At 50.0% G+C, this 25,003-nt stretch overlaps 1 protein-coding gene across 1 annotated transcript in view; it reads left to right on the top strand.

The window, feature by feature from the left end:
- The first annotated feature begins 14,460 nt into the window (after positions 1-14,460).
- LOC133349782 (retinoic acid receptor beta-like) overlaps positions 14,461-25,003 on the top strand; it is a 181,978-nt gene continuing 171,435 nt past the window's right edge. The window contains exon 1 of the mRNA XM_061563521.1: positions 14,461-14,558. The gene's annotated coding sequence lies outside the window, so the exon portion shown is untranslated. The remainder of the gene's footprint in view (positions 14,559-25,003) is intronic.

Below are 25,003 nucleotides of genomic sequence, written 5' to 3'. Positions count from 1 at the left end.
CCATTATTAGATAACATTTAGTGGACGACGGGCACAACTCAAACCCACCACTTGAATCATCGATACTGCATTCATATCTTAATGTTTGGGTAGGCTTGTGTTTCGGGCAATGGCCCAAAACACAAGCGTACCCTGAAGAAGGGCTCTTGCCTCAAAATGTCAGACTATGAGATACTTGGCCAATGTAGTCATAGTTATATACATATGCTTGTGTGCCCAGAACAGGCTTGAATCAGGAGGGTTCCTGCCTAGTTTTGGAGGAGGCAGCGTTATTGCTGCTTTTGTGGTCCCAATTATAATTTGCAGGTACATTTTCAGCATTGGAATTTTTGGCTCATACCAATTACAGCACATTGGTTTTATAGTTTTATAGCTAGTGACCCCGGAGTAAACCCACGCACAATAGGAGTGAAACATCCACACTCCACGTAAAATCGCACTCTACAGAAAGGTGCCCCAGGCCAGGAATCAAACCCAGGCGCTTGCTGTAAGGCGCAAGTGGCGAGATGTTAACTACCTCGACTGGTATACAGGAGGTCGTGGGTTCGATCCCGACCCCTGTATATTTATAGTTTGTGGTATCTCTCTCCTTGGTCACGTGGATTTTTCTCCGGGTCCTCTGGTGTATCCCTCCACATTTAGAATCGACATGCGTTTAGAGGATTTGGCTTCGATACATTTCCACACGATAGCCACTTCGTTGAGCAATCATTCGCGACTAGCCTTTTGCCCGTCCAAGGACGGGTGTATTGCAGTAAATCTGAAACTTGCAAGCGAAAAGCAGAGCGCAACGTGACGTTCATTGCATCAATTCGTGTGCAATTTGTAGGGCCGCGGTGACACAGACACTGGCGGAGCCAGTGGGGGGTAGGGTGGCACGTGCCCCCCCAATGATCCGATCGAAATCCCTAGGGATTTCGATCGGATCATTGGGGTTTATTAGTAATAAATCGGCATTTTGCGACCCCCACTGCCACTGTGTAGCATTATTACGTGGCAGGGATTCTATGAGATGATAGGACAATAGTCTGAGTCCATAATTGGCAATAAGTAACGACAAAGCAGTTATAAGTGACTCACAGAATTTTGCGAAGTTGCGTATTCAGGACACGACTTCCCTGAAGGCATCAACAGCTTCAGTGAGCGCGATGCCGATCACACGACGCGGTTCGTTTTCGATCCTCGATCGATGACTGCGCCATCGCCGCACACGCGTCGAATAAAAAGCAAGGGACCAGTCCTTACTAACAACTCCTTACTCACTAACAACTCCTCTATCATTTTTCATTGCTGGAGGGGTTGCCCCCCCTACCTGAAAATCCTGGCTCCGCCATGGGTGACACAGACCTATTTCAGTGAAAGGTTATAATCGCTTGTTCATCTTGACGTCCTTTTTACTTCGATGTCTCAACAGCGTGACGGAGATCACGTGACGTGAGGGTTGTGAGTTGACGCCGAGGAGGGGGGGGAGGAGGCGCCCCCCCCGACCCCCATGTCGAGTGACGTCACCAGGTCATGATTATTAATGATGGGGGGCTGTTCGATGTGGCGTGCCCTCACCTTCGCGTGATTATTAATGGATGGGGGGGGGGGTGCATGTGGAGTGACGTCACTAGCTCAACATTATGAATGAGGGGGGGTGCTCCATGCTTGGTGACGTCACCCGACATGATTATTAATGACGGCGGGGGGGGGGTCCACGTGGAGGACCCCACGTGCTCATGATTATTAATGAGGGGGGGGGGTTCGATGTGCAGTGACGTCACTCGCTCATGATTCTTAATGAGGGGCGAGTGCATGTGGAGGGCGTAACCTGTTCATGATTATTAGTGAGGGGGGGGGGGGGCTGGTCTACGTGGCGTGACGTCACGCGCGTTACACACTGACATTCTTGGGTAAAGACAGGAGTCAATATCCAGGTCGCTTCTGAAACGAGCTACATAGCTCAGTGGGCCTTACCTGGTGCATTTAGAACAGTTGTTACTGGTAGGAACCACCTGGTTCCACCAGCCCACAGGGGATTATTGTGTCCGTCCGTCCGTCGTGCATCCAAAAGTGGGAGGGGTGGGGTTGGGTGGAGAGGGGAGGGTGGGGAGGAGCTGGGTGGGGAGGGTGGGGAAGGGCTGGGTGGGGAGGGTGGGGAGGGGCTGGGTGGGGGGTGGGGCTGGGTGGGGAGGGGCTGGTCACCCCGTGGTGCCCTTACAAAACTCAACGTTTAACCTACTCACGCCGGCTTGTGCCCGCCCTCACAGTCGGGCATATTTGCGGAATACACCACGCCGCAGTTGGCCCTGGCCATTGACCGAGCAACCCAACGTTCCTACACCAGCTCCCTCCGCAGGAATGTGTTTTGTTTGGTTTAAGTGTTCCTACCACATTGCCACGCTGACGTTCTCAGAGTGCACGCCACAGCACACGTGTCAACCCCTGTGGCTTGGCACCAGCTGTAACAACACTCGGCATGGGCCGCTGTATCATTTAATTTTGCGTTCTTGGCTTTGGGGCCGTCCATAAATTTTTGACCCCCCCCCCCTTCGTCACACGGCGTCACAAAAAGTTAGACCCCCCCCCTCAAATATGACGTCACAAAGCTCTGCCCCCCTCCCACCCCCCAAATAAAATGCTTAAAATCGCTTTAAACTACAGTATTGTCATTGTAGTGCGTATTTAATGTGGCGCTGCACTCTGATGTTGTAGGAGAAAGCATGTATTAAAAAGTATATTTAATCAAGTAGAACGTGTTGTCTATATTTATTAAAAGTTGCTCGTCACACGAGTGGCCACGCAGGGGCGCTGTGGTGATGCTAAAGATCCGCCTCACGTGGAATCCACGTGGTGGTCACGGCCACGCGAAATACGTTACAGCGACATAGAGCACACGTCGCTATACACAGCACACTACCAACACACACCACTCATACACACCTCACTCTACACACAGTGTACTCAACACACACACACACACTACTCATAAACACCTCACTCTACACACAACACCCACACACACTACTCATACACACCTCACTCTACACACAGTGTACACAACACACACACACTACTCATACACACCTCACTCTACACACAGTGCACACTACACACACACACCACTCATACACACCTCACTATACACACAGTGTACACAACACACACACACTACTCATACACACCTCACTCTACACACAGTGCACACAACACACACACACACACTACTCATACACACCTCACTATACACACAGTGTACACAACACACAAACTACTCATACACACCTGACTATACACACAGTGTACACAACACACACACACACTACTCATACACACCTCACTACACACGCAGTGCACACAACACACACTACTAATACACACCTCAATCTACACACAGTTTACACAGCACACACACACGCTACTCATACACACCTCACTATACACACAATGTACTCAACACACACACACACACACTACTCATACACACCTCACTCTACACACAGTGTACACAACACACACACACTACTCATACACACCTCACTATACACACAGTGTACACAACACACACACACACTACTCATACACACCTCACTCTACACACACTACCCACACACACTACTCATACACACATCACTATACACACAGTGCACACTACCCACACACACTACTCATACACACATCACTATACACACAGTGCACACAACACACACACACATACTACTCATACACACCTCACTCTACACACAGTGTACACAACATCCACACACACACTACTCATACACACCTCACTCTACACACAGTGCACACAACATCCACACACACACTACTCATACACACCTCACTCTACACACAGTGCACTCAACACACACTCACATTACTCATACACACTTCACTCTACACACAGTGCACTCAACACACACACTACTCATACACACATCAGTGTACACACACACACACTACTCATACACACCTCACTATACACACAGTGCACACTACCCACACACACTACTCATACACACATCACTATACACACAGTGCACACAACACACACACACACACTAATCATACACACCTCACTCTACACACAGTGTACACAACACACACACACACTACTCATACACACCTCACTATACACACAGTATACACACACACACTACTCATACACACCTCACCATACACACAGTGTACACAACACACACACACATACTACTCATACACACCTCACTATACACAGCACACTACCCACACACACCACTCATACACACCTCACTCTACACACAGTGTACTCAACACACACACACATTACTCATACACACCTCACTATACACACAGTGTACACACACACACTACTCATACACACCTCACCATACACACAGTGTACACAACACACACACACATACTACTCATACACACCTCACTATACACAGCACACTACCCACACACACCACTCATACACACCTCACTCTACACACAGTGTACTCAACACACACATTACTCATACACACCTCGCTATACACACAGTGTACACAACACACAAACTACTCATACACTCCTCACTATACACACAGTGTACTCAACACCCACACACACACTACTCATACACACCTCACTCTACACACAGTGTACTCAACACACACACACTACTCATACACGCCTCACTCTACACACAGTGCACACAACACCCACACACACCACTCATACACACCTCACTATACACACAGTGTACACAACACACAAACTACTCATACACTCCTCACTATACACACAGTGCACACAACACACACACACATACTACTCATACACATGTCACTGTACACACAGTGCACACAACACACACACACACCACTCACACACATCTCACTCTACACACAGTGTACACAACACACACACACTACTCATACACACCTCACTCTACACACAGTATACACAACACACACACACACTACTCAAACACACCTCACTCTACACACAGTGCACAAAACACACACATACACTACTCATACACACCTCACTCTACACACAGTGTACACAACACACAAACTACTCATACACACATCACTCTACACACAGTGCACACAACACACACACACACTACTCATACACACCTCACTCTACACACAACACCCAAACACACTACTCATACACACCTCACTCTACACACAGTGTACTCAACACACACACTACTCATACACACCTCACTCTACACACAGTGTACACAACACACACACACACTAGTCATACACACATCACGATACACACAGTGCACACACACACACACTACTCATACACACCTAACTCTACACACAGTGCACACAACACACACACACACTACTCATACACACCTCACTCTACACACAATGCACACAACACACACACTACTCATACACACCTCACTCTACACACAGTGCACACAACACACACACACTACTCATACACCCCTCACTCTACACACAGTGCACACAACACACACACTACTCATACAACACCTCACTCTACACACAGTGTACACAACACACACACACACTAGTCATACACACATCACGATACACACAGTGCACACACACACACACACTACTCATACACACCTCACTCTGCACACAGTGCACACAACACACACACACTACTCATACACACCTCACTCTACACACAGTGTACACAACACACACACTACTCATACACACCTCACTATACACAAAGTGCACACAACACACACACACTACTCATACACACCTCACTCTACACACAGTGTACACAACACACACACTACTCATACACAACTCACTCTACACACAGTGCACACAACACACACACACCACTCACACACACCTCAATCTACACACGGTGCACACAACACACACACACACTACTCACACACCTCACTCTACACACAGTGCACACAACACACACACACTACTCATACACCCCTCACTCTACACACAGTGCACACAACACACACACACTACTCATACACACCTCACTCTACACACAATGTACACAACACACACACACACTACTCATACACACCTCACTCTACCACAAAACACACACACACACTATTCACACACACCTCACTCTACACACAGTGCACACAACACACACACACTACTCATACACACCTCACTATACACACAGTGCACACAACACACACACACACACACCACTCATACACACCTCACTATACACAGTGTACACAACACACACACTACTCATACACACCTCACTCAACACACAGTTTACACAACACACTACTCAAACACACCTCACTCTACACACAGTGCACACAACACACACACACTACTCATACACACCTCACTCTACACACAGTGCACACAACACACACACACACACCACTCATACACACCTCACTATACACAGTGTACACAACACACACACTACTCATACACACCTCACTCAACACACAGTTTACACAACACACTACTCAAACACACCTCACTCTACACACAGTGCACACAACACACACACACTACTCATACACACCTCACTCTACACACAGTGCACACAACACACACACACTACTCGTACACACCTCACTCTACACACAGTGTACACAACATCCACACACACACTACTCATACACACCTCACTATACACTCAGTGCACACAACATACACACACACTACTCATACACACCTCACTCTACACACAGTATACACAACACACACACACCACTCATACACACCTCACCATACACAGTGTACACAACACACACACACTACTCATACACACCTCACTCTACACACAGTGCACACAACACACACACACCACTCATACACCCCTCACTCTACACACAGTGCACACAACACACACACACACTACTCACACACACCTCACTCTACACACAGTGCACACAACACACACACACCACTCATACAAACCTCACTCTACACACGGTGTACACAACACACACACACACTACTCATACACACCTCACTATACACACAGTGTACACAACACACACTACTCACACACACCTCACTCTACACACGGTGCACACAACACACACACTACTCATACACACCTCACTATACACACAGTGTACACAACATACACACACTACTCATACACCCCTCACTCTACACACAGTGTACACAACACACACACACTACTCATACACACATCACTCTACACACAGTGCACACAACACACACACACTACTCATACACACCTCACTATACACACAGTGTACACAACACACACACACACTACTCATACACCCCTCACTCTACACACAGTGCACACAACACACACATACACTACTCATACACACCTCACTCTACACACAGTGCACACAACACACACACACACTACTCATACACCCCTCACTCTACACACAGTGCACACAACACACACATACACTACTCATACACACCTCACTCTACACACAGTGCACACAACACACACATACACTACTCATACACACCTCACTCTACACACAGTGCACACAACGCACACACACACTACTCATACACACCTCACTCTACACACAGTGTACACAACACACACACACTACTCACACACACCTCGCTACACACAGTGTACACAACACACACACACCACTCATACACACCTCACTCTACACACAGTGTACACAACACACACACACTACTCATACACACCTCACTCTACACACAGTGTACACAACACACACTACTCATACACACCTCACTCTACACACAGTGTACACAACACACACACACTACTCATACACACCTCACTCTACACACAGTGCACACAACACACACACACACTACTCATACACACCTCACTCTACACACAGTGTACACAACACACACACACTACTCATACACACCTCACTCTACACACAGTGTACACAACACACACACACTACTCATACACACCTCACTCTACACACAGTGTACACAACACACACACTACTCATACACACCTCACTCTACACACAGTGCACACAACACACACACACTACTCACACACACCTCGCTACACACAGTGCACACAACACACACACACCACTCATACACACCTCACTCTACACACAGTGCACACAACACACACACACTACTCATACACACATCACCATACACAGTGTACACAACACACACACACTACTCACACACACCTCGCTACACACAGTGTACACAACACACACACACCACTCATACACACCTCACTCTACACACAGTGCACACAACACACACACACTCACTACTCATACACACATCACCATACACACAGTGTACACAACACACACACACTATTCACACACACCTCGCTACACACAGTGTACACAACACACACACACTACTCATACACACCTCACCATACACAGTGTACACAACACACACTACTCACACACACCTCACTCTACACACAGTGTACACAACACACACACACCACTCATACACACCTTACCATACACAGTGTACACAACACACACACACTACTCATACACACCTCACTCTACACACAGTGTACACAACACACACACACTACTCACACACACCTCACTCTACACACAGTGCACACAACACACACACACTCACTACTCATACACATATCACCATACACAGTGTACACAACACACACACACTACTCACACACACCTCACTCTACACACAGTGCACACAACACACACACACTCACTACTCATACACAATCACCATACACAGTGTACACAACACACACACAGGGCCCCACAGCTGTATGCACACCACACACCCCACACCGCAGACAGCTGCAGCACAACGGGGCTCAACAGCGAGAATCTGGAATTGGCGTGCACGTCAGTTTTGCATTGACCTTTCAACTCATCAACTTCATCTCTCTCACTTTTAAACAACAGCACTCTCCGCTGTATATGGTGATGCGGTACTGTGCTGGCAGTGGTGCACAAATAACAAGCAAAAAAACGCACGTGCTTTGAAAAAGGGCCTTACCTGAAACGTCACATATTATATATTTGTTTTACTTTAATGTTTACACTGTTATTGACGAATGTGGTTGAGTTCCCAAAAAAATCTATCACAGTACGCCGAGAAGACATCATCAGCGTGAGGGCCACCACACATTTCAATCGATTGTTGGTGTTGACGGCAGCACGTTGATGTGGTGGGTCAGGGGCCGCACTAAAGGCCACCAAGGGCCGCACTAAAGGCCACCAGGGGCCCCACTAAAGGCCACCAGAGGCCACACTAAAGGCCACCAGGAGCCCACTAAAGGTCACCAGGGGCCTCACTAAAGGCCACCAGGGGCCACACTAAAGGCCACCAGGGGTCACACTAAAGGCCACCAGGAGCCTACTAAAGGTCACCAGGTGTCCACTAAAGGCCACCAGGGGTCACACTAAAGGCCACCAGGGGTCACACTAAAGGCCACCAGGAGCCTACTAAAGGTCACCAGGTGTCCACTAAAGGCCACCAGGGGTCACACTAAAGGCCACCAGGGGTCACACTAAAGGCCACCAGGGGTCACACTAAAGGCCACCAGGGGCCACATTAAAGGCCGCCAGGGGTCACACTAAAGGCCACCAGGAGTCACACTAAAGGCCACTATGAGTCACACTAAAGGCCACCAGGGGCCCCACTAAAGGCCACCAGGAGCCCACTAAAGGCCACCAGGGGTCACACTAAAGGCCACCAGGGGCCCCACTAAAGGCCACCAGAGGTCTACTAAAGACCACCAGAGGCCTCACTAAAGGTCACCAGGGGCTTCACTAAAGGCCACCAGGGGCCTCACTAAAGGTCACCAGTGGCCACACTAAAGGCCTCTGTAGGCCACACTAAAGGCCACCAGAGGCCTACTAAAGGCCACCAGGGGCCTCACTAAAGGCCACCAGGGGCCTCACTAAAGGTCACCAGTGGCCACACTAAAGGCCTCTGTAGGCCACACTAAAGGCCACCAGAGGCCTACTAAAGGCCACCAGGGGCCACACTAAAGACCACCAGGGGCCTCACTAAAGGCCACCAGGGGCCACACTAAAGACCACCAGGGGCCTCACTAAAGGCCACCAGGGGCCTCACTAAAGGTCATCAGTGGCCACACTAAAGGTCTCTGTGGGCCACACTAAAGGCCACCAGGGGCCACACTAAAGGCCACCAGGGGCCCCACTAAAGGCCCGTGGGCCTTGCAATGAAGAACGCTGATGTAGGAGTTCAATTTTGAGTAAATTGACATTACTTTAAATATGCTTTTTATTTACATGTTTGGTTTTGTGAGAGGATTACTGCATCCGACTGTGGCTTTCCATAGTCTACAAAGTATTGGCATAACTGGTATTTTATATCCCTTTTCCAGAATTTATAAGTTTTCTCTTCCCAGTGAACTTGATGAATACATTGTATACAGGGTGCTTGAAAAATAGTTAACACATATATGGGACTATCGTTTTTAATGGGGAAATAACGGATTAAACACTGTAACGTGATAACAAATGTATGTTTATAGCCTCAAAAAGTCAAAGAGTCTCCACGTGTTCGCCATCGATGTCAGCGCGTGCCTAGAATCTTCTCCAGGTGGTCTCCAGAGCCCGGAGGCACATTTCTTGTGGTATTGTTGCAAATTCTCGGAAGTGTAAACAAACATTTTGCAGCAGCCTGTATTCGTGTGGTAAGAGGCCAATGGATCAGGGTTCTCAAACATCTGCCCCGGACAAATATAACAGGGGGCATGGTCGCAGGTTGTTACCATGAAAGTTGCACCTCAGCATAGCAAGAGACGGCTAATCTAACAGGCATCATAAACACGACAGTCAACATCAAAACAAATAGCTCAAGGAGGTGACTCATTTTAAATAACTCTGAGCAACAATCAAATGCCCAGATGAGTATGTTTATTGAATGGAAGTGACCTCTTTAAACAATACGTTCACCGCAGTTCTATATCGATTTAAAGCTTTCGTGACTGCAGGGATTCAGGGAAATAATAAATAATAAAAATAAAACATAATAAAATAATTTTCACGACGTTTCGGCCACAACGCAAGCAGCCGTCCTCAGGTGAGACGCGGTCTTTCTGACATACCTGTTCTTCACCTGAGGACGGCTGCTTGCGTTGTGGCCGAAACGTCGTGAGAATTATTTTATTATGTTTTATTTTTATTATTTTATTATTTCCCTTCTACGTGACTTTACCGAAAGAACCAAGAAGACGCAGTTCTATCGTTAATGGATAGTGCATGGCAAGTGCGGGGAATGGTTCAACGGATGGACGCTTGTTCTATCGCTGCGGATGTGGTCGTGACTCAGTGGAGATGAGAGCTCAGGTCCCTTGCCCAGGCTTTCAATTCGTGTACGAGCACTGACCACGGGTTGGGGGGGAGGGGAGTGTGGCGAGGGGAATGAGAGCGTATCAGAATTTGTATTTATCCTGGAGAAATCCGATGAGCTATTAAGCTCTTTTTCGCAGAGAAATTTCCTGTCAGGAGGTTTTAGGAAATTCAAATTTCCTTTGTGGGGCGAGGTGACCCCCACCTTTCATTGGCTACGGGGCAATTGCCAATGTTGCATGCACGGTGCCTGCTGCTTTTGGCCACATTGTAAAAAAAAATGGCATGTGTTCTGAGCTGATTACATCTAAGGGTTTTGGGTCAGTTTCCCTTGGTAAATGTGACTATGAAATCTCGTGCCTGCCCAAGTGTGCGACAAACCAGGTGCTGCTTGAGTTTCAGTCAAAGGGGGAAATGTTTCTGCAGATGTGCAACACTGTGGACACGGTGTCTGGATCAGGGCTGAGCTACACCAGGCCTCGCAAAGCTGACTCGGAGCGACTCCGCGTGCTCGCATTGAGGTAATGAAGGCAGCTCGTCTGTCCGTAGAGGCCGCTACGGTAAATTTGGGGCCTTTGTAGTTGCAACTTTCACTGGCAACGCATATACTCGCAAGAGTATGATTGCCCAAATGCTTATTAAAATTTAACTAAAACACGTTTTTTTGATTTGACCAAGTAAGGCCCACTGAGCTATATAGCTTTTTTTCAGAAGCGACCTGGCCACAAATAATAGCTCAACGAAGTGGCTTATCGCGTGGTAATTTATAGCAGCCAAATAGTCGAAACGCACATTTCTACATGTGGAGGAAAAAACCGGAGGACTTGGAGAAAAAGCCACGCGTCCATGGGGAGAGAGACACGCAAACTCCAAATATACAGCAGGCGTCAGGGTCAGGATAGAACCCACGACCTCCGGTATGCCAGGCGAGGTAGTTAACATCTCCCCACCATGGCAACTCAAATATTATATTATGAATATAATGGGTCAAATATCACAATGCAGGACCCTGCTGAAAACGGCTCGATGAGGCTTTCCTGGCTAAATAATTGCCGTTATTAAAACTTATACGGAAGTGGTACAAAGTTGGAGTTCTGTCGAGAAAACAATGGAGAACGGCATGGCAACTATGGCCTACTACTGTAACAATTGCTCATGAGAATTGCCAGAATGTGTCCCCAGTCTTCCTCTTTAATACGGCGCGGAGTTGATCAGCAACGTTTGTACATTCATGTAGAGGTTTGTGAGTGAGCCAGTGGATGGCTTCAGGAGTAGACTTGTTAATGTTTTACATAGAGTCCCATAGACTCATGTACAGAAAAGATAAAGATCCCCCGTATAGCATTTACACACTTTTGGGGCAAGTTCTGTTAGCGATCACCTATGAAGGCCGGCACAGCACACGAGGGGTGGGTGACCAACATCACGCCGGTCGCCTTTGTCTCCCCAGTGGCGATGTTTACACACCACACACTCATTTGAGGCTGAGTCGACCTAGACGCCTAGACACACACACCTGGTGAATACGTCAAAAACGCTGCCGGCGAACGATCTCAGCGGGCAGTGGCGTTGCCACGTGGTCCACGGTTTGTGAATGGCGACCGCGGTGGCAGTGTGCGGCTGCTCTTAATTTGACCTCTCGGTTTTGGTGATGGTCACATCTGCTGTGTGAGTAGATCGGGTGGTATAAGTGGTCGTTGGGTGCCCGTGTGGGCGAGGGAAACATTGGTTCTCGCCGGCGGACCACGGGGCGACCCACAGGACCAGAGTAGCGGGCATGGCGCGTTTGGGAGCGTGCTTTTGGCCGTGCCCCGGTTGTCTTTAATGTTCATCTGCTCGGCCACTTCCCTCGGTGTGCGCTTCCCCACCGCTAATGAGATGTCGGGTAATCGTGCATCGGGCTGCGGGAAGGTTTAAGACCCACCGCTGTGGCGGAGGCAGCATCGCCTGGCAGATGGGAGGTCGGTGTGTGACTGGGCTCGTTAATGCAAGTCGCTTGCTTAGGAGACCAGTGGCCCAGCCAAATGGAATGTAAATACAAAACAGTTCACTTCGGTGTATTGTAAGAATGGTTAATTGTTATTTTATTTATCTATTTTAACTGACATTACATTTTGGGGTGAGTATTTTTTAAAGCTGATTTCCCCAAATGCCATCACTCCATTTGCACCATTTCATTGAGCTGAACACAGCATCTCGGAACGGAGGCAATGCAATGGGTACTTGAAGCCTCTTCTCTGTGTGTCTCGTCTTGTTGTTCACAAAATACTGCTTTGATCTTGGCAGTCGGGATCTCACCAAGCAATCCTCCAGAAGCATTGAGTGGACGAGTAGACTGAGTAGACATGGAAACAACGCATATCAGACCCAGTCCCTGCCACACCGTGCACTTGCAACAACAACAACGGCAACAACTGCCATTCAGGCTAGGTGCACCTTGAGGCCAAGTGAAATGTCGAAGTCTCACTGCTGACAAGAGGTCACGGGACAGACCCTGGTGTTATGGATTAATTCACTAGGACGACTGACAGATACATCAGCTGTACACCCCCCCCCCCCCCCCGCCCACTGTGCCATCCTGTGTAGGCGCCTGGCACTCCACTCACTGTTGTGAGCGTCACTCCTCCGCCCTCCGTGTTGTTGGAGGGTGACTGCTGCCAACTGCTCAATACGGTAGCGTCCTTCACGAGCCTCCTCCAAATAGGCCAATTTTTTACACCACTAGTACCTGTCGTCGGCAAGTGCGATCAGCTCAGAATCTTCCAGTCCCACATCAGCCATCTAATCTCACACGCGCCTACACTCACACGCACACGCCCATTATCCGCTTTGGCATATAATGAGCTTCAGGGATGTAATATTGTGAAATCTGCGTTGCACAGACGTCACGGACCCTGTGATTGCGGTCCAACCCCCCTGTGCCGTGCATTAGGTCTCCATCAATACCCTCTTCATCCATCGGCACTTTACTGCAACTAACGAGGTGTTCACGATGCTGTGAAGATGTGAGTTCAGTGGGGTGGCAGTGGCCCGCTGTAGCAGTGGGACCGCAGTGCGTAACCTCAGCGCACCCTAAAGGTGAGCTCCCACGTTAGCGCTGCACCAAGCAAGAGCCGAGTGGCGTCACCGCCCAGACCCCCCCCCCCCCCGACTCCACGCCGCCCCCCCATCTCACGCCGCATGCCGCTCTGACTGTGTTGCCCGTAGCAGGGCACGGGAGAGTCGCGCGCGCGGCCGGCCGACGGACGCTGGAGAGATCTTGGAGCGGACCAGCACGTCAGAGGAGCAGGTCTCGTACCGCACACGCTGCGTGGTAAGCGAACGATTTCCCACGTTATTTTTCACGGTAACTCGTGGGACGTGCTTGAGCATTAGTTCTGGCGAGTCGTGGCTTTGTTCGAACTCGTTTGTGACGCCAGTGGTAAATTCACAACGGGCGCTGCAACCGAACGGTCAAAGCCGTCTGGCGTTTGCCGGTTCAACGACGTGTGCAGCGTGTAATCTAATCGGGAAGTTGCTCCGCTCTTAAGCTCTGGGAAACGTTGTTCGCGCTGCCCAAATGTACGTGGGGGAGAAGGTGGCTGGCTGATGGCAATCTGAGGTCAAAACCCACACACACGTGCTGTGCTCTGCGTTCATTTCTCTCGAGAAATGAACGCAGAGCCTTCGGGCTCCGGCGTGGCCTGCCGCATGTTTCGCGGTTTGAACTGCGGTCAATCGCCGTGTGAACCATGGAGCAGGTTTAATACGATAATGGAAATAACGTAGTGGATTCTGCGTGAGGTCTTTGGAAAGGGCATTTACCGCTGTGAATTTGGAAACTTTTCTTTTGATTAAGTGCTTTAGTGTGCACTTGCATGCATTGCCGATATTTAACCCTTGACGTGGCATTGCCACTGGGTGTATTGGCAATGCCCATGTTGCTTGAAAGCTTTGGTGACGGTTTTGTCTCCGAGCTTTAAACAAATATACGTGGTTATACCTCGATATGCGTACATTCGAAAAAAAACAGAAAGCTAAAACTAAAGTAAAATAATACACTGACATGAATACATAAATAATACATTCATCGCTACTATATGAATAAGAATACAATTATCTTTCTTCACTGTGTTTATTTTATTGATGTATTTTTTATACTGTACAGGATAACATTATTTTCATTATAAATTGTCTTTGTTTACATTATGAATGGTAAATTATGAAGTGTCTATAGTATCTTCAAAGTACTAATGTTATAAGTTACTCAGCATACGCAGTTTGAATAGACGAACAAAGCTCCAGGAACGCATCTCCTTCGTATATCGAGGTATGGCTGTACAGTGTTTAACTTCTCCCACTGCCACTGTGCCCACTCGAATCACGGTTCAGTTGCGGGAGTCGGTGGAGATTTGATTTGGATGCACAGTGCTCTCGGATGCGAGATTGATGTTGAACGCGCGCGTTGTTGCTGTGAATAATTTTGCCACACTGACCGATTGTGTTGATCTAGAATATTCCTCACCGTGAACCACAACGGCTTGCTCAAGTCCTGTTTGTTTTTGTTCACGGGATATGTTAAGGGGGGGGGGGGGAGAGAGATTATGTTGTCGACAGCTGGACCACGCAGATGTTTATTACTTACGTTTTTTGCTCGTGATCAAATTAAAATGTATCGTCAAATTTAGTTTTTTTGCAAGCTGCGCGTTTAATTTGAAAGCACTGAGGTGAAAAATTGGGAAAGATAACTCTGCTATGAAAGTGGCTGCGTGTGGGAGAAAGACCAGCAGCCCTTGGGTATCAGAGCAAACGAATGCCCCCACCTTGAAGCAACGGAGTCAGTCCGCTATTGTAAATTGTCTTCCGCGAGGGGCCCTGCGTTTCCCACCCTTGGCCCCGATTCTTTCTCCACAAAGGAAGAGAGACGCCAAGCCCCTTCCGAGAAGTGGCCCCCTCGGTAGGTGGTGGCGGCGGCATCATCTCTGCCGTGGGGCGACAGCACGTGGGCAAGGCCATTGCTGCGCAGTTGCAAGCGACGGTTGTCCTCACATTGATTCAGGGGTGCAGCCATAGTGCGGAGTGTCCCATGACATAGTGCGGAGAGTCCCATGACATTGTGCGGAGTGTCCCATGACATAGTGCGGAGTATCCCATGACATTGTGCGGAGTGTCCCATGACATAGTGCGGAGTGTCCCATGACATAGTGCGGAGTATCCCATGACATAGTGCGGAGTGTCCCATGACATAGTGCGGAGTGTCCCATGACATAGTGCGGAGTGTCCCATGACATAGTGCGGAGTGTCCCATGACATAGTGCGGAGTGTCCCATGACATAGTGCGGAGTGTCCCATGACATAGTGCGGAGTGTCCCATGACATAGTGCGGAGTGTTCCATGACATTGTGCGGAGTGTCCCATGCCATAGTGCGGAGTGTCCCATGACATAGTGCGGAGTGTCCCATGACATAGTGCGGAGTGTCCCATGACATAGTGCGGAGTGTCCCATGACATAGTGCGGAGTGTCCCATGACATAGTGCGGAGTGTCCCATGACATTGTGCGGAGTGTCCCATGACATAGTGCGGAGTGTCCCATGACATAGTGCGGAGTGTCCCATGACATAGTGCGGAGTGTCCCATGACATAGTGCGGAGTGTCCCATGACATAGTGCGGAGTGTCCCATGACATAGTGCGGAGTGTCCCATGACATAGTGCGGAGTATCCCATGACATAGTGCGGAGTGTCCCATGACATAGTGCGGAGTGTCCCATGACATAGTGCGGAGTGTCCCATGACATAGTGCGGAGTGTCCCATGACATAGTGCGGAGTGTCCCATGACATTGTGCGGAGTGTCCCATGACATAGTGCGGAGTGTCCCATGACATAGTGCGGAGTGTCCCATGACATAGTGCGGAGTGTCCCATGACATAGTGCGGAGTGTCCCATGACATTGTGCGGAGTGTCCCATGACATAGTGCGGAGTGTCCCATGACATAGTGCGGAGTTTGACTTGGATATTTGGGGGGGATTGCAGGGTTTCAATTTGTCCCTCATATTAGGAATACACCATACCACGTCAACCCGTACGGTTTATCCCGTAGTCTTGTACAGGGAAACTGAGTTTCCAGGTCCATACGACGTACAGCCGTTTCAATAGGGGCAACAACATTTTTTTGGTGTATTTCTTTGTGTTTCTCCCTTGTGATGGGACTTTGTACGATGAACGTTGAGTTTTATAAGGCCACGGGGTAACCAATAAGGTCTGAATTGGCCTGTAATAAGGTAGGCACTGATAAGGGGTTGACAGGTGTTCATTAGGAGCCGCGAGTGCATATGAATATTTAATTTATTTCAAATCTTAATTTTGTAAACCGCTGAAAAATAAAGGTGCCCAGTTTGGGCGGGGGGCTGCCCGCCCCCCTCCCGGCAAACTCCGCCCATGGACGCAACTCCCTATTTCAGCAGGGGGGGTGCAAGATACGACTGTGGGACCCCCCCCCCCTCCACGACCACCTTTCTCCCGACTCACTATCACTGAAATAGCCACTGCGAATGTTGTTTGACCCGTATACAATAACATGTTAGGCTCGAACTCTGTATATATGATTATTATTCGGTTTGAAGGAAGGAGAGTCTCACAGTGACAGTTATTGATGAAAAGATGTAAAAAGGCACAATGCTCACAAGTTACCCTGCGTCTTGCTTTCATGCCAGCCCATCGGTCTAGGATTCACTTAAAGGGGGTGTGGATCGTGTAACATTATGCTCCATTGATACCCTAGCCAGATGCTTTAATTGGGCTTGGTTCATGGGAGACCGCAGGTATTTTTTGGTGAATAAAAACACGGGGGTTTTGTTTTGGTTAGATCACCTGAATATATAAATGTGTGTTGTTAAACCCGCCACCACCCGACACAGCCAACTAGTAAGGGTTGTCGCGTAAACAGAACGTGGCCAATTCGTCACTAGTACGGCACACCGGTGTGTTGGAGAGTCAAGCCACAACATTTACAATCTGAGTATGAAGATTCACCAGTAATTACAACTAGCTTCATCAGGCGACAGCCAGATTTGTGGAGAAGCCATCCTGTTTCGTTCCTTAAATAAATACATTTAATACTTATTCTTAAAATCTGTTGGACTTGTTTATCTATTGATTCGAGCCCCCCCCCCCACTCCTTGTGGCCGACTCAGCCCCTAATGCGTCGCGTAACGCTGCCACATAATCAGCCCCCCTCCCCACCAAAGCTGGCGCCCCTGCCTTGATTTGACTCGTGCCGAGTCTATGTCCATACGAGCGTGTAAGTTAACCACCTCTGTCGACTTCCCCAGGAACTGTTGCACCCATTGCCTGACCCGTGACTCTGCGAGGCAGAACTGTTTGCAGCTCGTCGCGTTCTGAACCAGCTCACGTGAAATGCATACCCGTCAGCAACATACGGTTCACCCCGTATTTCTTGTACACGGAAATTGAGTGAGTTTCAGGTCCATACAGCGTACAGCCGTTTTATACGGGCACAAAAAAAAATCTATATTTGTGTTTCTCCCTTGTGATGGGACTTTGTAGGATGGATGTTGAGATTTATGAGGGCCACGGGGTGACCAATAATGTCTGAATTGGTCTGTAATAAGATAGGCACTGATAAGGGGTTGACAGGTATAGGAGTGGTGAGTGTACGAGTGGTGAGTGTACGAGTGGTGAGTGTAGTGGTGGTGAGTGTACTAGTGGTGAGTGTACGAGTGGTGAGTGTACGGGTGGTGAGTGTACTGGTGGTGAGTGTAGTGGTGGTGGGTGTACTGGTGATGGGTGTAGAGTGGTGAGTGTACTAGTGGTGAGTGTACTAGTGGTGAGTGTACTAGTGGTGAGTGTAGAGTGGTGAGTGTACTAGTGGTGAGTGTACTGGTAGTGAGTGTACTGGTGGTGAGTGTACTAGTGGTGAGTGTAGAGTGGTGAGTGTACTAGTGGTGAGTGTACTAGTGGTGGGTGTACTGGTGGTGGGTGTACTGGTGGTGAGTGTACAAGTGATGAGTGTACTAGTGGTGAGTGTAGAGTGGTGAGTGTACTAGTGGTGAATGTAGAGTGGTGGGTGTACTGGTGGTGAGTGTACTGGTGGTGAGTGTACTGGTGGTGAGTGTAGAGTGGTGAGTGTACTAGTGGTGAGTGTACTAGTGGTGAGTGTAAATTGGTGAGTGTACTAGTGGTGAGTGTACTAGTGGTGAGTGTAGAGTGGTGAGTGTTCCAGTGGTGACTGTACGAGTGGTGAGTGTACAAGTGATGAGTGTGCCAGTGGTGAGTGTACTAGTGGTGAGTGTACTAGTGGTGGGTGTACTAGTGGTGAGTGTACTAGTGGTGAGTGTACGAGTGGTGAGTGTACAAGTGGCGAGTGTACTAGTGGTGAGTGTACGAGTGGTGAGTGTGCTAGTGGCGAGTGTACTAGTGGTGAGTGTACTAGTGGTGAGTGTACTAGTGGTGAGTGTACCAGTGGTGAGTGTACTAGTGGCGAGTGTACTAGTGGTGAGTGTACTAGTGGTGAGTGTACTAGTGGTGAGTGTACTAGTGGTGAGTGTACTAGTGGTGAGTGTACAAGTGGTGAGTGTGCTAGTGGTGAGTGTACGAGTGGTGAGTGTACTAGTGGTGAGTGTACTAGTGGTGCATGTAGAGTGGTGAGTATACTAGTGGGGAGTGTACTAGTGGTGAGTGTAGAGTGGTGAGTGTACTAGTGGTGAGTGTAGAGTGGTGAGTGTAGAGTCTACTAGTGGTGAGTGTACAAGTAGTGAGTGTACTAGTGGTGAGTGTGCTAGTGGTGAGTGTGCTAGTGGTGAGTGTAGTGGTGGTGAGTGTAGTAGTGGTGAGTGTACTAGTGGTGAGTGTACGAGTGGTGAGTTTACTGGTGGTGGGTGTACTAGTGGTGAGTGTACTAGTGGTGAGTGTAGAGTGGTGAGTGTACTAATGGTGAGTGTAGAGTGGTGAGTGTTGAGTCTACTAGTGGTGAGTGTACAAGTGGTGAGTGTACTAGTGGTGAGTGTACAAGTGGTGAGTGTACTAGTGGTGAGTGTGCTAGTGGTGAGTGTACGAGTGGTGAGTGTACTGGTGGTGAGTGCGCTAGTGGTGAGTGTACGAGTGGTGAGTGTACGAGTGGTGAGTGTGCTAGTGGGGATTGTACGAGTGGTGAGTGTACTAGTGGTGAGTGTACTAGTGGTGAGTGCCTATTTGTTTGTTTCTAAATTGTGATGGTACTTTGTAGGATAGACGTTGATATTTCTAAGGGCCACGGGGTGACCAGTAGGGTGTGAATGGGCCTGTACTAAGGTAGGCAGGGCACCGATACGGGGTTGACAGGTGTGGCGGATGGACGCGTTCCCTCTCACGGCACCAACGGCTGCGCCTTCTCACGTTCGCCGTGGTGACAACTTCCGCGCTGAGCGCGCCGCGTGATGAATTTGTGTGACTCAGGCATCTGATGACTCATCCATTTGCCACTTGGGGAGGGGGAGGGGTGGGAAACAAAACATTTAGCGGCGTGATAAGAAATGCCATATTTACAGCTGGGCTCGTTTTTTGCATGTTTTCTGAGAATGAGTGACGGACCTGTGTTAGGCCCCCGCGTTCCCACGCGACCGTCGGACCCGCCGTGTGAATGTGGTTCCGGGGGTGGGGCAGCGTCGCCCCCCCCCCCACCGCAGCTCCCCCCCAAACCCCCCACCCACCCATCGCCCCTCCCCCCAAACCCCGCCCCCCCAAACCCCCCTCCACCGTCCCTCCCCCCAAATTACCCCATCCCCCCCCATCGCCCGTCCCCCCAAAACGCCCCCCCCAAACCTCCCCCCCCAAACCCCCCACCGCTCCTCCCTCCCAAACCCCCCCCACCCCCCTGCCTCCCAACTCTGCCCCCCACCACCCTACCCACCCTACCGTGAGACTCATCATCTCAATTCAGGTTCTTGATTCTGTCCAGGAATTGACGCTATTTCTGTTTGACCGTACTGTCCCGTTCGTGTTGTCTGCCGTTTATTCGGTCTCGTTCTTTCGTTGTAAATAATCGATTCTTCCACGCGTAGGTTTATTGGACAGGGCCAGGCTAAAACTATGCCCCAGGGGGGACTACCCAACCGGTTCTGCACTCACACACATAATAAATTCGCAGTTTAATTGGAAGCTACCGTAAGAATTACCAGGCACGCAATTTCAATAAACTTGCATTCGAGTGTTGATTTATCAACGAGGTGGTGAACATGACTGCGGCTGTGCCGAACAGGCTGTTTATTTGTGTTCATGGAGATGCCCCGGAGCCAAGGGTCTGACTCACGGTGTCCTGGAAGTGAGAGTGTTGGAAACTTAGCGCGTTACTAACGGGGCCTCGAATGTTCGTCACTTGTGTTTCGTGATTCACAATTTCCAGCGTGATGTGAAATTTACGAAACTTCGACTGCCCTTTTCGCACAAAGGCAACGCAAAGTTGCCATTCTTGGCGCAATAAACGGGACCGAGAGGAGTTTTCATCGAACATTTGTTAGATTATGGTAGGAATTGAAGGTAGGCTTTCCCTGCTAGGATTGGGATGGTTTAGTGTTGCATTTGTTTGGGTGATTTGTTAACCTTGTACTTTGCGTTACCATCATGTTTTTTGTACTGTTTGTTATTGTAACGTGCTTACCCGCCGCTGCTCCTGGACATCTTTGAAAAAAGAGCTTCATTGCTTATCGAATTCCTCCTGCAAGTGTAAATACATATTCGGATTCTGGTGGCCTCCCCCGCCCGCTGCCACCAGAGCAGCGCTGCTGCTTCCTGCTGCTGCTGCTTCCTGCTGCTGCTGCTGTTGCTGCTGTTGCTGCTCCTGCTGCTGTTGCTGCTGTTGCTGTTGCTGCTGCTGCTGTTGCTGCTGCTGCTGTTGCTGCTGTTGCTGCTCCTGCTGCTGCTGCTGCTGCTGTTGCTGCTGTTGCTGCTCCTGCTGCTGTTGCTGCTGCTGCTGCTGTTGCTGCTGTTGCTGCTCCTGCTGCTGTTGCTGCTGCTTCCTGCTGCTGCTGCTGTTGCTGTTGCTGCTGTTGCTGCTGCTGCTGCTGTTGCTGCTGCTGCTTCCTGCTGTAGCTGCTGCTACTGTTGCTGCTGTTGCTGTTGCTGCTGCTGCTGTAGCTGCTGCTGCTGCTGCTGGCCTCTCGCCCCGCCGCTCCCTTCTTCCTGGCGCTCCCCAGCCTGAGCTGATGGGTCACCTACCGGGGAACCCGGCTCCCGGGCCTGCCCATTGCCTTGCCGGAGCGCCTCTCGCCCAACCAGCGTCACATTCCGTTTTCGAGACGCGCCCCAAATCCTGAAATCGCACCTCCGATTAGCGCGGTTGGCTACGTGCGGTGCGAAAGAAGTTCAGCGTGCATGCGCACAGTCGCGCGTGGGTTGTGGACTCGCCCCGGCGGCGTTATTGCCGGTTGGGGTTATTTACCGAACGCGTTGGGCCATCACGGATACATGTCTTTGACGTCCAGATAACATTCCACTGACGAGCTCTCACCCACACCTATAAACGAGGCCACATCACCCGAATACTTGATCACCGTGATCCATTGGCTCCAAATCCAGTCCCAAGTCAACTACATAATTGTCCTCACCGTTTTCGAGATCCTCTGTAGACGCAGCTTTGCCCACCCCTCTCCTCTCTTTCACTCTGCTCCTATCCACACACCCTCTCTCTGCTCGAGTAGCCAAGACCTCTGTTTCGCCACTGCTGCCCACCGACTTTCCCACCAGCCATCCACCCGGACTGCCGACCGCCTGCCCTGTTCGAGTCCAGACTCTGCGACTGTGGTTCTCAAAACAAAGAAACACCGTACATACCAGTGCACCCGTCGATTCCGCCCGTGATGCACGCGCCCCACTGTTTTGTGTCCAGCGTTGTTGGGGTTCTGTAGCGTTTGGGACAGCGATTCCCGACCTGCCTTGACCCCGCGGGACCATTGTCATCATCAACCAGCCACCGCTTTTCTCGGACCACAATTCGGTAAAAAATAAAAATCTGATATTTTATGACAGAAAAAAAAATCGTATCTGTTTCAATTCTGCGGAGCGCCAGCAGTCTGCGGAGCATTACTTTAGACGCTGTGCCGTACGAATCTTAAGGTGTCTTGTCTCAGCGTCGTCCTGCTGCAGTGAGGATGCGTCGTGCTCAGCGGATGCTGCACGGTCACGGTGGGTGGCGTGCACTCAACCTTCAGAGAGGGTAGGTGCTCGGAAGTACGGGGTCACGAGGGTTTTGAATATCGCTCTTGATGTACACGTCTCTGTGCGTTCACCTCTTTTCCACCACCCCACCCGCCCCCAAGAAAAATGCCATCATTCAGTCGGGGCATTAAATCGATGGAAACCATTTGCATCTGAAATGCAAGTCGTTGGGGGGCTTGGCGTCCACTTACGAACGATCGGCGCAATTATCATTTATTCGGCGACGGCGGCGATGCCTGCCGAGTGCCGAGTGGTCGCTGCGCACGGGATGATGATAACGTTCCTGACATTGAGACAATTGTTTGAACAAGGTCGCAATGCAAAAAAACGAATCCTGATTATTCCCACTTGCCTCTTTGAGGAAGGTTAGGATCGATTTTCTCTCTTCCCCCCCTGTGGCTGATAGAGCTGCCGCCGCCGCCGCCGCCGAAGGAAGGAGAAATACTCGCACCACCTCGGGAGGGCGGGCGGCAAATCGATGGGGCCCTCCTCCCGGTGGCGACGCGCGCGGCACCACGATGCCATGCGGTTAATCAGTCTGGCCGCCGGTGATTAATGCCGATCGCTGCCCTAGCAGGAGCTGCGGGGCTTATGGATTTATTTATTAGCGTTTAGCGCGGCGAAGAGCGGGGCCGGTTGGTCACTCGCTCGGGGGGGGGGGGCCTTCCTGGAGATCGGTGCGACCCCCATCGGTGCGTGTTGAGCTTTTGGGTCGTTTTTGTTTGAAACCGGACTCGTTGAGATAAATCAAACGCCAGAGCAATTACTCAACGAGGTCCGGCCAATTACGGATTCGGCCTACTCAATAGCATTAAATGCTTGCTGCTTAGGTGCGGCAAACAGAGCCATTGGTAAGTGAATTCTTATCAGGGAAATCCCAAATTGCTCGTTAAACGGCACACTTTGCTATTGGGGGGATAATGCTCGCCCCCGCGTCTCGTATGGGTTCAGAGGCACATTCGCATGTAAAATCACAACAACAACAACCGCCATTCGCCACTAAGTGGCGGTGACGTCACCACGATGCTTGTGCCAGGCTATGTGCACCTTGAGGCCAAGTGTCGAACTTCACAGACGCTAGCAGGCGGATGCCCTTGGAAACAACTTCTCCACAAAGAGCACATCCGTGCAAATTTCCCTCCTGATCGCCTCGCGATGCCGCCCAGCCCACCAGCTTGGAGCTCCGTCTCCCGGGCGGTGCTGGAGTTCCGCGCGGGTGGGACGTGACCTGCCCCCCGCTTTCTCCATCCGACAAAAAGCGCCACGGCTGCGATCGGAAAAGCCGCTCTAGTGGCGGTGATACCCAACGCGATGTTGCGGCGCGCTCGCCGGCTGCTGCCCCGGATGGCGCCCGTTCGTGGGTCCGCATCGATCCGCCCGTGCGGGTGACACTGGCAGAGCAGAGACGCCCTGGCGCACGGATGCGGGCGAGCAGCCGTGGCGGAAACGCGCGGCAGCAATGAGCGTCTGGGTGACGACGCTCAATGGGTGACGACGGCGACAGAAGACGCACGTTTTAAAACCAGCGCCAGGTTGAATTGCTAACTTAACCGAAAGATGAGCAATTG

This window comes from Lethenteron reissneri, chromosome 31 (assembly GCF_015708825.2).
Source record: "Lethenteron reissneri isolate LAM-NWPU_2019-01 chromosome 31, ASM1570882v1, whole genome shotgun sequence".
Lineage (NCBI taxonomy): Eukaryota > Metazoa > Chordata > Hyperoartia > Petromyzontiformes > Petromyzontidae > Lethenteron > Lethenteron reissneri.
The sequence above is the reverse complement of the archived record's forward strand: the minus strand, read 5'-3'. Positions and strand labels throughout refer to the sequence as shown.